Source organism: Leptodactylus fuscus, chromosome 5 (assembly GCF_031893055.1).
Source record: "Leptodactylus fuscus isolate aLepFus1 chromosome 5, aLepFus1.hap2, whole genome shotgun sequence".
In the NCBI taxonomy this organism is placed as follows: Eukaryota; Metazoa; Chordata; class Amphibia; order Anura; family Leptodactylidae; genus Leptodactylus; species Leptodactylus fuscus.
In genome coordinates this window covers 211,493,264-211,506,830 of record NC_134269.1, presented here as the reverse complement: position 1 = coordinate 211,506,830, position 13,567 = coordinate 211,493,264, and the positions used below count along the sequence as shown (strand labels likewise).

The 13,567-nt window shown below is 42.2% G+C and overlaps 1 protein-coding gene and 1 long non-coding RNA gene across 2 annotated transcripts in view; one reads left to right on the top strand and one right to left on the bottom strand.

Annotated features, from left to right (window-relative positions):
* The window catches only part of LOC142204049 (uncharacterized), a 35,445-nt gene extending 31,392 nt beyond the window's left edge, over positions 1-4,053 (top strand). Inside the window, exon 3 of the long non-coding RNA XR_012716136.1 lies at positions 4,027-4,053. This is a non-coding gene — a long non-coding RNA (uncharacterized LOC142204049). The remainder of the gene's footprint in view (positions 1-4,026) is intronic.
* LOC142204037 (E3 ubiquitin/ISG15 ligase TRIM25-like) overlaps positions 1-13,567 on the bottom strand; it is a 355,806-nt gene that overhangs the window by 96,202 nt on the left and 246,037 nt on the right. The window lies entirely within an intron of this gene.

The following is a 13,567-nucleotide window of genomic DNA, read 5'->3' as shown; positions in this document are numbered from 1 at the left end:
CAGGTATGGATAGAAGTGGCGCAGGCTGACAATTTATACCCTCAAGTGACGCTGACATTAAAAGAGAATACACGTGGCTCAAACCTTCTGACGTCGGCTCCAACACTTGGCAACATCTAAGTAAATAGCGCAGATCTGCCAGTGACTGTAACATCATCTATAGGGACCAAATATTAGCACAAGGAGGAGACAATAACAATTATCTTCTGCAGAAAATGTAGAAAACATTGTGAACTGTGCCAGGATGGAAAAAGTCATCAACATGGATCCCTCAGCTCTGGTAAGGGAAGCACAAAATGGCGGCCGGAGAGCTGAATGTGGACAGTCTATCCGACATGGATTATACTGTAATATTAGGAATAAATAACCAATTTTAGATCACTGGATTTACCTTCTTTTAACCCCTTCCCTCTGCATCCAGTTTTGGATTTCTTGACAGATCCCCATTTTTTTACATGTGACACTTTTATTTATTTTTAATGTAGATTGTGAGCCCCATGTAGGGATAACAATTTACATGTTTGTTTGTTTTTTTTTCCTATAAGTATGTCTTTGTAGAATGGGAGGAAATCCACAGAAACACGGAGAGAACATACAAACTCCTTGCAGATGTTGTTCCTGGGGAGATTCGAACCCAGGACTCCAGCGCTGCAAAGCTGCAGTGCTAATCACTGAGCCACCATGTTGCACCCTGACATGTGACACTTTATATGATAATAACTCTGGAATACTTTACTATACACAAGTGACCTTGAGACCGTTGTTCTCGTGACACATTGTACTTCGTGTTAGTGGTAAATGTTGGTCAATATGTTTTAGATTTATTTATGAAAAAATGAGAAACTTGACAAAGAAAAATAGAAAAATCTGGAATATTTAATATTTTCAGCTTTGCAGACAGATAGTCATAGCACCCAAACTAGTTAATAAATAACATCTCCCATATCTAATGGATCAGATTACAAAAATCAGACACAATAAAATTATTAACAACCTGTCTGTTATTGTCCATTTTCATACTGTACGATTATTTATTTTATTTTTGTTCTGCTTTCTGAGTAATAATGGACAGTATAACATCCATAGACAATAATCCCTACACGCACCAGGACGTAAATGTACATTCTGGTTAGAATATTTTGCTGCACGTCTCTCTATTCCTTAAGCTCCTGCTAGAAGACTAGTGAGCAGAGGAAGCACCTACTAGTTATTATGGAGAAATTACTTCACTTAGTCTCCACTTTTGGAGGAGAACCTGGGACTCTTTCTCTCGCTGACAGCCATATCTTCTACGTTAAGTCTCCTGTACTGTACAGCCTGTCCTATAGTTGCTGTGCCAGGAGATGACACTAGGTGGCAGTAGTACTTCTCAGCCACTATTCTTTCCTAGGACAGACATGGCAGACAGCACAGTACAAGCAGGCTCTGTGTGTAGGGGAAGAGATGCCGATGTTCGGAGAGAAAGGCCTAGCAGAGCCCACTGTACTGTACAAAGTCTATAAATAATACAGTTACCATGTAAATCCTCTATACAAGAGCTCAGTAATACCTACATTCATTGACCACACATTACCGCCACATAGTGACTGAAGAATACCATACTGTTACCAAATAATAGCACCACACTAGGACTATGTATTACAACCAAATATCTGTATCTGAGTCATATTATATTGTTATCAGATGTGGTAATACCTCCACACCACGTAGTGGCTGAGCAAAACCGCCATAATGTTACTGAAATACAAATACTATACAAAGTACCATACAGTGACCGCAGAGAGGTATGAAATATAAAAAAAACTAAAAAAAACTTTGCAAGTCTTCAGTAGGTGATACCTTTTTTAATGGCTAACTCATAACTCAAACGCAGAGAGGTAGGCAGCCATTCTACACAGGCACATGAAGACTGTATGAAGGCATCCAGTACAGATAAATCCAGTAACCAGGGCTGTGGACAAGGGTGCACTTCTACTGAGGCGAAGTGAGGGGACCGCCTCAGGAGGCATAATCAGGAGGTAAGGCATGGAGGGGCGCTGCATCCTCTCAGGTACATCGCTCTGCAGGTAATTTTACCTGATGGGACGCATGCAGCCTAGGCTTCTCCCCTACTCCTAGGCTGCTGTGGGCCATTAATAAATGCTTCACCGTTAATTAGATCGGCGTCTGCAAGACGTCTGCTTCTCAGCGTAGGAGGTGCGATATTATGACATCATCACGCCTCCTACTCTGAGACGCTGACGTCCTGTTATCTTGGGTGAAGTAGAGGAGATGGTGGCTGCATCAAGGGATCGCAGGTAGATGAGCATTACTTTTATGGGGTTTTTTAGCCGAGTTGTGGGAATTTTAAGGGGTCGTTAGGAGGGGGCACTTTATATATTAAGAGGTGTTATTTATATAAGGGCATTAGGGGCATTATTACTACAAGGGGGGATTTATATAAGGAGGCATTAGGGAGCATTATATATATATATATATATATATATATATATATATTATATATGGGGGTGGTTATTTATATAAGGTTATTTGGTTATTTATATAAGGGGTCATTAGGAGACATTATGAATAGAAGGGGCCATAATTTATGTAAAGGGTCATTAGGGTAGTGGTGTTGATGACAGGGGGAATCGGGCAGAATATAAGGAGGCAATTAATTAAAGGGGTTGTCCAGGATAATCACTTTTTTTTTTTAATATGAGACCAAGAAAGTTGAAAGAATAAAAAACCTCCTCACCTGTCTCTTGTGCTCCGATGTCTCCCATCATGGTCCGATTCTGCTGTGTTTTCTCCTAGCAGAAGTCCCCTGACCGCTGAGGTCGCTGACACGGGACATCACAGTGATGTGGGAACTTCTGCTGGAAGAAGAAAACACCGGAGCAGCAGGATTGGAACGTGCTGGGAGACACCAGAGCACCTTCTCTGGCCTTACATTAAAAAAAAAATGGTTATCCTGGATAACCCCTTTAAGGTGGATTTATTAAAGGGGTTTTCTAGATCTTTTTTTATTGATGATCTATCCTTAGGACAGATTATTAATAAGAGATCATTAGACCCCCCCAGGATCAGCTGTATGAAGGGGCCATGGTGCCTGTTTATATCACACGCTGTCTGTTCATAGCGACCGTGTGATGTAACTAAAGTCTTGTCACATAGACGTGTAGAGAATGAGGCTGTAGTTACATTACTTGGCCACTAGGAGATGAATGACACTATGTAAACAGAGAAGTGGTCACGGCGCTTACACAGGTACCACGGTTTAGTCACACAGCTGATCAGTGGGGGTCCAGGGTTTTTAAACCCAACTGATTTTTTTTTATTGATAACCTGAAAAACTTTAATTAGGAAACACCGGGGCATTGATAAGGGGCACTTTTTATACAGAGGATACACGAGGGCATTATAAATATAAAGATGCACTTAGGGTATTATTAATTGGGATTATTATTCATTATGGGGGGGGTTACATTATATATTTTATAACTGGGGGTAGCAGCAGGATGGAGGCTTTGTATAGGTGAGGACAATTTGGGTCAGGTGACTGGAGAAGTGACGAGCCAAAGATGTCTGTGTTGCAAATTTTACAGAGACAAGTCACACCTGGAAAAAGTGGTCACGGCCGTCCTACAGCGCTTTTATGCTGCGACCCACTGCGTGGGGCCTTAGCCTTAATACAGCCAAAGTGACACCTTAATGAAATTAATTGCCCCCTTATATAATACCCGATTCCTTCTCATATAAATACGGCACCCCTAATAACCCCTTATATAACTGACCACCTCCTTATGTTCAACCGACCCGCTCCTATGCATTCCTGCGCGCTCTATTATGTTCCTTAGTGGCCCCTGCATACAGTATTATGTCCTTTAGTGGCCCCAGTACACAGTAATATACCCCATAGTGGCCCCCTGCACTCAGTATTATGCCCCATAGTGGCCTCTCCACACAGTATTATCCCCCATAGTGGCCCCTGCATTCAGTATGGTACCCCATAGTGGCCCCTGCACTCAGTATTGTACCCCATAGTGGCCCCATCACCCAGTATTATGCTCCACTGTGGAAACCCATAAACAATTATTATACTCTGGGGTCTTTTCAGACAGTGGTAGTTACGCCACTGAGCGAGACATGAGGTCCCAAATGTGCTCAATCAGATTCAGGTCTGGGGATCGGGCAGGCCAGTCCATAGCTTCAATGCCTTCATCTTGCAGGAACTGCTGACACACTCCAACCACATGAGGTCTGGCATTGCCCTGCATTAGGAGGAACCCATGGCCAACGGCACCAGCATATGGTCTCACAAGGGGTCTGAGGATCTCATCTCGGTACCTAATGGCAGTCAGGCTACCTCTGGTGAACACATGGAGGGCTGTGCGGCCCTCCAAAGAAATGCCCCCCCTCCTTCCATTACTGACCCACTGCCAAACCATTCATGCTGAAGGATGTTGCAGGCAACAGATCGCTCTCCACGGCGTCTCCAGACTCTGTCACATCTGTCACATGTGCTCAGTGTGAACCTGTTTCATCTGTAAAGAGCACAGGGCGCCAGTGGCGAAGTTGCCAATCCTGGTGTTTTGTGGCAAATACCAAGCGTCCTGCATGGTGTTGGGCTGTGAGCACAACCCCCATCTGTGTACATCAGGTTCTCATACTATCCCCATGCAGTCGGTTTCTAACCGTTTGTGCAGACACATGCACATTTGTGGCCTGCTGGAGGTCATTTTGCAGGGCTCTGGTATTGCTCCTCCTGTTCTTCCTTGCACAAAGGTGAAGGTAGCGGTCCTGCTGCTGGGTTGTTGCCCTCCTACGGCCCCCTCCACATCCCCTGATGTCCTGGCCTGTCTCCTGGTAGCGCCTCCAGCATGTCACGTGGCACCACAGACTGTCCAGGAGTTGGTAAATGCTTTAGTCCAGGTCTGGAAGGAGAGCCCTCAGGAGACCATCTGCAACCTCATCAGGAGCATGCCCAGGCAATGCAGGGAGGTCATACAGGCACGTGGAGGCCACACACACTACTCAGCCTCATACTGACATGTTTTAAGGACATTACATCAAAGTTGGATCAGCCTGTAGTGTGTTTTCCTGCTTTTATTTTGGGGGTGACTCCAAATCCAGGCCTCCATTGGTTAATAAATGTGATTTCCATTGATGAATTGTGTGATTTTGTTGTCATCACATTCAACTTTGTACAGAACAAAGTATTCAATGAGACTATTTCATTCATTCAGATCTAGGAGGTGTTCACTTTATTTTTTTGAACAGTGTATATAGGTTTTACCAACAATGAACTACTGTAGATCTAAAGGGAGTCTATCATTGCCTAGATCGTTTCTTACATAAGCATATCTTAACATGGCTTTCTTCATATGCTATTTAATCTTCAGGGAGCACCAGGGGTCTTTTCCCTGTACCCGGAGCACCCCTGCGTCGTCAGATGCCTCTGTTTCTGAGCACCCCCTTCTTGAAAGACAACCTCTCCTTCTACACCCCTTCCAGAGCAGCTAGTCACATACAGCGCAAATAAAATCTCGCAAATGCGCTGTACTTGACTAGCTGCTGGACATTGAGCCTAGGAACTAATTACATCTCCAACAGATATAGAGGATCATAGGATTCAGGGAGTGGAGAAGGCCAGGGGTATGGTACCAGTGCATGAGAATCTTATATTGCACCTCCCTGAGAGTATTTAGATGCCAATGACCATTTAATTTGCCATTGAGTTGGGGAAATTGTCTGCCCAAGTTTTTCTTTCATCTGGTCATGTATCATATGTCACCTATATTTTGCTTTCTTAGCATATTCATGGCCATAGGCGGCAATAGTCTGGAGCCAACTCATTAAGATCTATGGGAGAGTTTTCTAGACATGTTCTGTGCAGGAAGGGGCGGTAGAGAATCTGTGACCATTAGTAGTGGTTGTAATGAAGGCTCAGTGATGTTATCTATAGTGTTATCTTCCATTAGTATCCTGTCTGTGATGTACATGATATATCTGCTGCAAAGAAAACTTCTACAGAAGTGACAAGTGTCAGTCTATTATTAGGCTTAGTGGCCAGGGTGAAATGGCAGGATAAAGTAATTTTATTCTATTGCATTCTTTAAAAAAACAGATTTAACATATAAACATGATATAAACAATAGATTATCTTCCGATGACACATTCACTTTAAATCGGTCACCAGAAAATGAGTCCGCAAGTGAAGTGCTAATAAATTAAATTAAATCTTCTATAAGGAAGTTACTGATGGAATAAAGAGTTGGAAGCCAAAATGGAAGAGTACACAGTGAGAAGTACAAAGGCATGAATACACTGCGGGCCTGCCAATAACGTACCCAGACGATGTGTAAACATTAGGAAGTTCATCTTATTAAATTGGATTTTGATGTACAACGCTGTGATGGTGTAGTGCTAAGGTATTAACTGACCTTACAGAGTCCATATAGTTGGCAAGAAGTGGGGTACGGCAGAAGGTTTTTCTTGTTCAGACTGTCCTGTTAGCAACATCTTGACCTCACAAGTCAAATTTTAGCAGTATCCCGATAATCCGGAATTTTGAGACCTCCATCCAATAATCCGGAATATAGTGTGAGATGGCGTAAAATATGTCTCTTTATAAGAAAAAGTTATTGTTAGTGAATCTGCTGAGACTTCAGGTTGGGAGAAAAGGATGGATTTTATTGTCTGTGAGCGAGCACTGGAACAAGGACTGTGCAAGTGGTCGGACACTTTACTGTTTGTGCCCAAATGGACAATGTTTGGATTAAAGTGGTACCTATGGTTAATGGGGGGGAGAATGGAAATAGCTCCACGAGAAGCAATGTATAATGACAATGTGCATAGGAAAACTTGGGTTTTATTCTAAATTGAAATCCCTAGAGTAAGAATTCAAGGCACAGAGGGATTAGATAAATGCATTATGGGAATATTACAGGGAATATTCTGAATATTGTTTCTGTGTTTATGAATCTATTTGAATATAAAGTTTATAATCTGGTTTGCAAAGAAACTCTCTAGAAGGAGGATGCTGGTGCAGTGAAGAGGTGTCAGGAATTAGGCTGTAAGCATAAGACGGAATGTTTGGATGTTGCCTAAATTTAGGATGTCAAAAAGATGGAACCTTGAATATTGAAATGTGGAGAAATGTGATAGTTATAATATGCACATAATGGATGGTTATCAAAGATTTGACAGTCAAAGCAATGTGTTGGTTGCAAGTGCCCAAGAATGTGATAGATTGCCCAAGTAAGGGGTTGATTTAAGTCAATTGAGAACACATAAAGGATTTGGTATCAGTATTTCAGTTATGACATGCAGGAGGAAGGGTGTAGCCTTAGTATTTCGGCGCCTTCTTTAGTCTAAGTGACCAACAAGCTGGACCTGCCCTATATGTAGAAAAATCTGTTGTATATTGTGTTCTTTTGTTATGAACCATTCCCAATAAATCAGGACTATCCCCATTGTAGAAAGATTTACAGGGAGACTCCGAAACATGAACAAGGTGCCAACAAGATGTACTGTATGTTGTAGAAATCAGGAGACGTAGTGCAGACTGTCATCTATGTATTCAGAGGAAAAAGAGAGATAATTTCTTGTGTTTCAGCGCTGATTAAGTGAACTAGAAGTCACTCACATATCTGCTCTGTAACGTCTTTTGTGTATAATTTTTGTTATGGTGAGAGCTCAAGGGAATTTGTGTGTGTCAAGGTTATGGGGGAATTAACTTGATCCCTTATTTAATGCTTTTGCCTGCTATGCTGATATATATTTTGAGTATTTACAGAAGTAACCTCATTGAATTGTTTGTAATTTTGGAATGTGTAGAAGTTGTAGAGGACTGAATTTACTGAATACTGAAGGGTATAAATAAGCCGCTGGCACTTTAAACATAATGTGTTTGTGTGCTGCAGGTTCTGCTTGCATGAAGGGGAAAACACTGGCGAGAGGGGTGGAGCAGGGAAAGCACTGAGCTCTCGCTTTAGATGGAAACAACTCGCTAAGATGGAAATGAATATGGTTCTTAGAGAAGCCTAGTTTACAATCTGTACACCTCTGATGAATTGCTGGATAGATATATAGCAAGGAAACGTGTTACCGTAGGTGTCCTAAGGGTTAATTAGGGACGCTGCCGTAGAAGATATGTAGGAAGGTCGCATTCACTATGAGCGTCTAGGTAGGTCTATGAAAATCCAATCATTGAGCTAATCCTGAGTTGATGTAGCGGCTTGCACTGCTGTAATAGAATTAAAGGAGAGAAGGACAGGCAAGCCAGTGGTCTGATATATGAGGTGTTGTGGTTAGGACTCGATACATTACCGTCTGACAGCTCTATACCAGACATACGTGGGTGTAGATGATAGGAGGGGACACAATAATATTCTAACAGCATTCCATGAGCGATAGAAAGATGTACTAAAGCATAATACGAATGTGTTACCATTGTTCTCCTGCACAGTATAATTATAATTATGTCCCTTATGTATACAATGGAAAGTGTATGTAGGTGCTGTCATAGACGCTTTAGTGCTTGTGCACATCTTTAATGGGAGCTACTTCCCTTTTTTGTAATGAATAAAGTTTTTCATTTTAATAGCCCCTGTTTGTGACTTACCCTCACGTTATTTCATGTGTATATATGAGTATTTTCTGCTGACAATAGAGTAACAGGATTGTATGCCACAAGAAACTATTGGGATTGCTCATGTAAATGATGATCCTATTGCTACTCTTCACACGGGGTATTTTGGACCAGAATTTGAGGCGGAAGCCGCCTCAGGTTCCAGTCCAAACTACAGGTAGCTGCGACTGGATGTGCACTCCGCTCCGGATTAGGCCTAAATGAATTGGAGGAGGAGGAGGGAATCCGCCTGAACAATGAGCATGTTGCTTTTTTCTGGCTCCCGGAAAAAAAAACTGACCGGCTCCCATTGATTTCAATGGGAGTCGTCTGTTTGGTCAGGATTTTGAGGTGGATTCAGCCTCAAAATCCTGACCAAAATACCACATGTGAACTCAGCCTTAGTGATGCAGTAGGCACAGTTCCTATGACCATACCATCACTGCACTCTTTATAGTAAATTGCTTACAGGAATAACCTGCTTACTGCTGCGTGCAGGCAGAGGTTAACCACATGAGGACCGCCGTACGTAAATTTACGGCCTCATGTGCTGGTACCTAAAGACCGGACTATTGCCGAAATACGTCCGGCCTTTAGGTACCTTTCTGGCGGGGGGAGGGGTGCGGGGGGGACAGGGGTTAGGTGTTACTAACACCTAACCCCTTCCTCCATAACGTCCAGTCGGAACTGAGTCCGACTGGACGTGTTAACCCTTTCGATCGCGCCGTCAAACATCGCGGCGCGATCGAAAGGGATCCGCCGACAAGTTAACCAGATCGGCACCCCCCGCGGCGAGATCGGGGGGTGCCGATGTCAGTAGAAGGTAGTCTGGGGTCTGGCCAGTGACCCCAGACTACCGGAGCCCCCACATACCTGGTGATCCTGCCAGGCGGTGGAGGAAGTGAGCGATGTGTCTCACTTCCTCTGCAGCTTACAGGACACGAGCAGGCTCATGTCCTGCTCGTGTCCTGTCTGCTACTGTGTAGAATCAGCTGATGCTTTCATCAAAGCATCAACTGATTCAAGTGTCCTAAAGGGACACATGAAAAAGTTAAAAAAAAGTTAAAAAAAAATAAATAAAGTGTATGAAAAAAGTAATAAAGTTCTAAAGTCCAAAAATCCCTTTTTTCTATACAAAATGAATTATATAAAAAAAAGCACTAAAAATTAAAAAAAGCAATGCATATTTGGTATCGCCGCGTCCGTAACAACCTGTACAATAAAACTGAAATAATATTTAATGTACACGGTGAACGTCGGAAAAAAAAAAACGGAAAAAACTCGCCGGAAATAATGATTTTTTGCCATCTCATCCTACAAAATATGCTATAAAAAGTGATCAAAAAGTCATATTCACCCCACAACAGTGCCAATAAAAAGCGCACATTTTCCCGCAAAAAATAAGCCCTCAACCAACACTGTCAACCGAAAAATAAAAATGTTACGCCTCTCAGAAGATGGCGATGCAAAAATCACTGATTTATGTCCCCAAATGTGTTTTTGTTCTGCAGACTTAGTATCGCATAAAAAAATAACATAAATGAGGTATCGCCGTAACCGTACCGACCCGCAGAATAAAGGACACATGTTACTTATGCTGTACGCTGCATGGCGAAAAATTTAAAATGTAAAACTCAATACAGGATTGATTTTTTTTTTTTTTAATCCAGCAAGAAAGAGTTAATAAAATGTAATCAGTAAGTTGTAGGCACCCAAAGATGGTGTCATTACAAAATGCATCTCATCCTGCAAACAACAAGCCCTTATATGGCCATGTCACCAGAAAAATAAAGAAAATATAGCATCTAGCAATGTCAAGGCAAAACCCCCAAAAAATCGCCAAATTATTAGAACACAACTGGCTGCGGCAGATAGGGAATATATAAGCTGTGCGAGCGAATATCAGGGGACACCTCAGATTTACAGCTTATGAGCGAAAAAACACCAGAAGTGACCCCCAAAGTGACCCCCAGAGTGACTCCCCCAATCATAGGAGCTACTGGGACATAGTAGGGAATTTGGTGTCTGCAATGTTCTCCGCACAGCTTATATATTCCCTCTTCGCCATCCGCTGTGCAGTCACGTCCGGATACTAATACTCACTACACCCCCTGATAAATTCTTTGAGGGGTGCAGTTTTCAAAATGGGGTCACTCCTTTGGGGAATCCACTTTTCTGGTACCTTACAGGCTCTACAAACATGACATGGCATCCAGATACCAAACATCAAAATCTGTACTCCAAAAGCCGCATCGCGCTCCTTCGCTTCTGCGCCCTGCTGTGCACCCAAACTGCAGTTTATGACACATTTATGACACTGGTGTACCCGTTATATCGGACGTAATGTCATATGTGAGTATAAACTGATATTAGGGCACAGCTGGACGCAAAAGGGAAGAAGGGTTATTGGGTTTTTGGAGCACAGACGGTTTGGTTTTTGGATGCCATGACACTTTTGTAGATCTGAAACGCCAGTAAAGTGGAATCCCCTGATATGAGACCTTATTTTGGAAACTACACCCCTGAAGGATTTCTCCAGGGGTACAGAGAGCATTTTTAACCCCCAAGTGTTGCTATAACTTATTATCCATAAATGAATACGAAGCTCATTGTGAAAGGTGAAAATGACCATTTTTCCAGGAATACGTCATTTCAGTGCGTAATATGTTGTGCCCACCTTGTATCAGAGATGAACGCTCTAAAAGCTGTTGTGCCCAGGATACCCGCTTACCAGTTTTTGGAGTGTCTCTGCTGACATAAGTTGGGCACAACATATCGGGCACTAAAATGGCGAATCTCTGGAAATTTTTCATTTTTAACTTCTCATTATCAGCTGTGATTTCATTTCTGGAAACTAAATAAATGCAACACTCAGGGGTTAAAAATGCTCGCTACACCACTTGATAAATCCCATGAGTGGGCTAGTGTCCAAAATGGGGTGACATGTCTGCGGATTCCACTTTATTGGCAATTCAGGGGCTTTGCAAAAGTGGCATGGTGTCCTAAAACCAAACTGTGCTCCAAAAACCAAAATAGCGCTCCTTCCCTTCTGTGCCCGGCTGTGCCCAAACAGCCATTTATACCCACATATGGCATTAAGACCGTTATCCGGGGTACACCAGTGTCATACATGTGGGCATACACCGCTATTTGGGTACCCAGCAGGGCGCAGATGTGAAGGAGCAATATGTGCTTTTGGAGTGCAGATTTATATTCTTTGTTTTTGGACACCACATCACATTTGCAGAGGCCCTAAAATTGTCCCTACAAAATGGGGTCACTTCTTGGTGAATTCCAGTTTACTGTCACCTGTGTAGTTTCTAAAATGGGGTCACAATGGGGGGTTTCCATTGTATTGATACTTTAGGGGCTCAGCTAATGCGACATGGCACCTGAGAACTATTCCAGCCACATCTGCTTTCTAAAAGCCAAATAACGCTCTTTCCATTCTGAGCCCCACCGTATACCCATACAGCAGATTATGGCCACATATGGGGTATTGCCGTGTTAAGAAGAAATTGTGTAACAAACTCTGGGGGGCTTTTAATTCTTCAGCTACTTGCAAAATTAAAAATATGGCGCTAAATGGACGATTAATTGGAAAAAAAAGTAATTTTTCATTTTTACGTCCCATTGTTAATAAAATCTGTGAATCAGCTGTGAGGCCAAAATGCTCACCAAACCCCTAGATAAATTCTATGAGGGGTGTAGTTTCCAAAATGGGGTCACTTTTAGGGGGTTTCCACTTTATTGGTACACTAGGGGCTCTGCAAATGCGACATGGCACCTGAAAAATATTCCAGCAGAATCTGCCCTTCAAAAGCCAAATAGCGCTCTTTCCATTCTGAGCCCCGCCATGTTCCCATACAGTAGATTATTACCACATATGGGGCATTTCTGTGTTCAGGAGAAATTGTGTAACGAACTTTAGGGAGCTTTTTTTCCTTTATCCTCTTGTGAAAATGAAAAATTTTGGGCTAAATTGACAGTTTGTTGGAAAAAAAGTAAATTTTCATTTTCATGTCCCAATGTTAATAAAATCTGTGAAACAGCTGTAGGGTCAAAATGCTCACTCTACCCTTTGATATGTTTTGTGGGGGGGTGTAGTTTCCAAAATGGGGTCACTTTTAGGGGGTTTCCACTGTATTGGTACTGTAGGGACTCTGCAAATGCGACATGGCACCTAAAAATTATTCCAGCAAAATCTGCCATCCAAAAGCAAAATAGCGCTCCTTCCATTCTGAGCCCCGCCATGTTCCCATACAGCAGAATATGGCCACATATGGGGTATTGCCGTGTTCAGGATAAATTGTTTAACAAACTTTGGGGGGCTTTTACTCCTTTAACCCCTTGTGAAAATGAAAACTTTGGGGATAAAGTGACATTTTAGTAATTTTTCTTTTACACATTCCAATGTTAGTAAAATCTGTGAAACAACTGTACGGTCTAAATGCTCACTATACCCCTTGATGAATTCCGTGAGGGGTGTAAATTCTAAAATGGGGTCACTTTTGGGGGGTTTCCATTGTTTTGGTACGCTAAGGGCTCTGCAAATGTGACATGGTGCCTGAAAATTATTCCAGCAAAATATGCTGTTCAAACACCCAGTGTCACTCCTTCCCTTTCGTGCACTGCCGTGTGCCCAAAAATCAGTTTACACCCACATGTGGGGTATTTCTGTGCACGGGAGAAATTGCATAACAAAATGTGAGATGCATTTTCTCCTTTAACCCTTTGTGAATGTGTTAATTTTAGGTCTAAATGAATGTATTAGTGAAAAAAAATGAAATGTCTAAATTTGACCTCCATATTATTTTTATTCTTATGAAATGCTTAAAGGGTTAACAAACATCCCAAATGCTGTTTTGAATAATTTGAGGGGTGTAGTTTTGAAAATGGGGTGATTTATGGGGGTTTCTATTATATAGGCCTTTATAATTCCTTTCAGAACTG